The sequence below is a fragment of the Mandrillus leucophaeus genome, unplaced genomic scaffold (assembly GCF_000951045.1).
Source record: "Mandrillus leucophaeus isolate KB7577 unplaced genomic scaffold, Mleu.le_1.0 Scaffold568, whole genome shotgun sequence".
In the NCBI taxonomy this organism is placed as follows: Eukaryota; Metazoa; Chordata; class Mammalia; order Primates; family Cercopithecidae; genus Mandrillus; species Mandrillus leucophaeus.
The window spans coordinates 424,436-428,272 of record NW_012106119.1 but is presented as its reverse complement, the minus strand read 5'-3'; positions in this window follow the sequence as shown (position 1 = coordinate 428,272).

Genomic DNA, 3,837 nt, shown 5'->3' with positions numbered 1-3,837 from the left:
AATAAAGGAATTGCTCAAACATGAATGCAAGTATGTCAAAAAGCAACAAATTAGCTTGAAGGGTACTAGGCAATGTTAGGGCAATGTGGGCACTGTATGGACGCCTCTTTTGTAGGTATCACATCTTCACATTTTACTTCAGCTCTTGCTACAGAAACCAACCTCGGGCAAGTGCAACCTGATAACACCTTGCCTCAGCCAACCATGAATCTCTTGCTTTCTGTCCCAGGGCTCCTCTGACATTACAAGTACAGATGTGCCCTGTACAGAACAAACCTGAAACTGTGCGGGTGCCAACACCCCATGAGGAAACCCTGATCCAATGACGGAAGGAAGCTAGTGGATAAATTGTCCCCTCTTGTATCACTTGGGGACACAATTTTAAGGTGCATTTTACACAGCTCCTCAGAGCTCCAGAAGAATTGAGTCCCAATTGTCCAAAACAGTAACCAACTTAATAATGCACCCTTGGCCGGGCGTGGTGGCTCAAGCCTGTAATCCCAGCACTTTGGGAGGTCGAGACGGGCGGATCACGAGGTCAGGAGATCAAGACCATCCTGGCTAACACGGTGAAACCCCGTCTCTACTGAAAAATACAAAAACTAGCCGGGCGAGGTGGCGGGCGCCTGTAGTCCCAACTACTCTGGCTGAGGCAGGAGAATGGTGTGAACCCGGGAGGCGGAGCTTGCAGTGAGCTGAGATCCGGCCACAGCACTCCAGCCTGGGCGACAGAGCGAGACTCCGTCTCAAAAATAATAATAATAATAATAATAATACACCCTTGTATTAGCTTTCCCTCTTCCCCATTTAACTCTTCTAGTCTCTCATTCCTGTTAGGCAATAAGAACCTGGGTAGGGGGTGAGAGGGCAATAAGATTCAAGAAGAGAGAAATCTGAAAAGTGAGCAGATTGCTACAACTGCTTTATTCTGAGGTTTGCTAATTCTGAGCACAGGCAGGAGGCTGAGAATCTGGATTTTGTACCCACAGATGGCTGCTGCTAGGGGACCAAAAAGCCATCAGAGCTTTTGGTAGAGCTTTCAGGAGACTTCAAATACATTACTAATTTCTCCCTAGAACATTTTCTGAATTTAAAGACTGTACAACTCAACACTAAAACAAAAACAAATCACCTAAGCAGAAAGCAAGACTTGTCAAAATGTCAACAATTGTTAAATATGGATGATGGATATATGGGTAATATTTGTATTATTCATTCAACTTCTGTTTGAAAATATTCATGATAAAAAGTGGAAGGGAAAATTCCAGGCCTCTGTGTATGTAAGTTTGGAGTACCAACTTATATTATCTATAATATAGGTAATTTTGGAGTACAAACTTACATGACTTATGATACAAAGGAGACTCTGAGCCAGGAATTTAACTTAAAATTAGGTCTCAATCTGATAATAACCCTAAGGACTTAGAAAAGGCAAATACAAAACCACTCCAAAGAAATACTCCCACAACTGCGGTAGAACAGGATTGCCCATAAGAAAAACACACTAAAGACAAACTCACAACTAAAACTTAAACACATGACAACACATGAAAAAAAGATAATAAAGAAATATATGAAAAGAGCACAATCTCGCTATAGTAAGAGAAATGAATATATTTTTCACCCAATATATTAAATATTTTTTAAATAATGTGTTGACAAAATAGAGAAAGAAACAGCCTCAGAATTTATATTAAGTATATGAATTAGGCAGAAGATAATATAGAACTAAATCTATCAAAATTTTAAATGTTGTGGGAGGAAGGAAGGGAGGCAAGGGTTGAAACACTATTGGATACTATGCTCACTACCTGAGTGATGGGATCAGTCACATCCCAAACTTCAGCATCTCGCAATATTACCCACGTAGGCCAGACGTGGTGGCTCACGCCTGTAATCCTAGAACTTTGGGAGGCCGAGGTGGGTGGATCACCTGAGGTCAAGAGTTTGAGACCAGCCTGACCAATATGGAGAAACCCCATCTCTACTAAAAATACAAAATTAGCCGGGCGTGGTGGCACACGCCTGTAGTCCCAGCTACTCGGGAGGATGAGGCAGGAGAATTGCTTGAATCCGGGAGGTGAGGGCTGCAGTGAGCAGAGATTGCCCCATTGCACTCCAGCCTGGGCAACAAGGGCAAAGCTCTGTCTCAAAAAAAAAAAAAAACAATATATGTGTGTGTGTGTGTATATATACACATATATGTACATATATGTATGTGTGTGTATATATATACACACACAGTCACATAACAAACCTGCACATGGACTCCCTGAGCCTAAAAGAACAGTTGAAATTTTTTTTTAATTAATCACATTTCACCCACCAAGTCCATTTTTGGGGAATCTATCCTTTAAATTTTCATTTAAGTATATTTATATGTAAAAGATGTTCAGTGTAAAATTTAGTGTCAAAAATGTAGGAAATGTTACTATCAATGAGGACAGTGGTTAAATATATTATACATTAGAGAACTTGAATAGTTCTAAACATAAACTAAACATAAGTAAATACAAATGCATGGGCAAAGAAAGAACTTCACAACATTATTAATTTTTACAATAATAATATAAATAATTTACGTGTCATTTTTATTTTATTTATTAAAGGATCTTTGCATAGGCAGATACACACAGAGAATGCTTTAAAAAATGTCTAGAAGACCAGGTGCTGTGGTTCACACCTATAATCCCAGCACTTTGGGAGGCCGAGGCGGGTGGACCATCTGAGGTCAGGAGTTCAAGGCCAGCTTGGCCAACATGGTGAAATCCCGTCTCCACTAAAATACAAAAATTAGCCGGAGGTGGTGGTGCACACCTGTAATCCCAGCTATTTGGGAGGCTGAGGCAGGATAATCGCTTGAACCACACTGTTCTATATACTTTATCATGTCTTTATCATGATGTCTTTATCATGTGACAAACACCATATTAGGAGTTAGGGGATAGGGGGAAGGAAGGGACATGATTCCTAATTTAAAAACTTGATGTCTAATAGAGAAGCATGTAAATAAATAATTTCAATACAATGGGAGAAGCACAAGACCTAGTTATACACTGTGCAGTGGTGGCACAAAGGAGAAAGAAGAGGTGGCTTCTGCCTGAGCTTATGAGGAAAGGTTCTGTAGTGGATGAACAGGAACTTGGGGAAAAAAGTATTCGAGGCAGAAAGACCAGAGAGTGTAAAGGCACTGTAGTATGAAATAGTGCAGCATATAATTAGATCAGTCTGGCTGGAATATTAATATGAAAATGGTGGTTTCCTTTTTAGAAAATGAACGTACAGAGGTAGGCCACAATCAATTCATTAATTATTATCTTTGACACTAGCATGTTGTCACTTTAGGTACAAATTAGTAAAGCTTTTTTAACCTCTCTGTGCCTCTGTTTCCTCATCTGCAAAATATGGATAACCCTACTACCCACCCCAGAGGGTAAGAATTAAGAAATCCCAGAAGTAAAGATTGAATGAGACAATCTTTATAAAGCACTTAGCTAGTCCCTGGCAAATGATCAGTGCTCAAAAAATACAGGATAAGAAGACAGTTGGTTTGGGGTTTCTTACTTATGTGGAAAGGTGTATAGTATAAAAGCTAAAAAGGGGGTTGAGCAGGATTACAAAGAGAATAAGAATTTAAATCCTTACTATGGAATCCGTCTGAAACATGTCTCAGAAGCGTGTCTCCCTATCATCCCTTACTCCTGATTTCTCCTCTATTAGATGACTCTTCCTACTTCCTGCCCCAATCTTGGGCATCTACCTCACTTCTAAGACAAAAAAAAAAAAAAAAAAAAAAAAAAAAACCTGTGATTTTGCCCTTACACCATCCCATTAAAC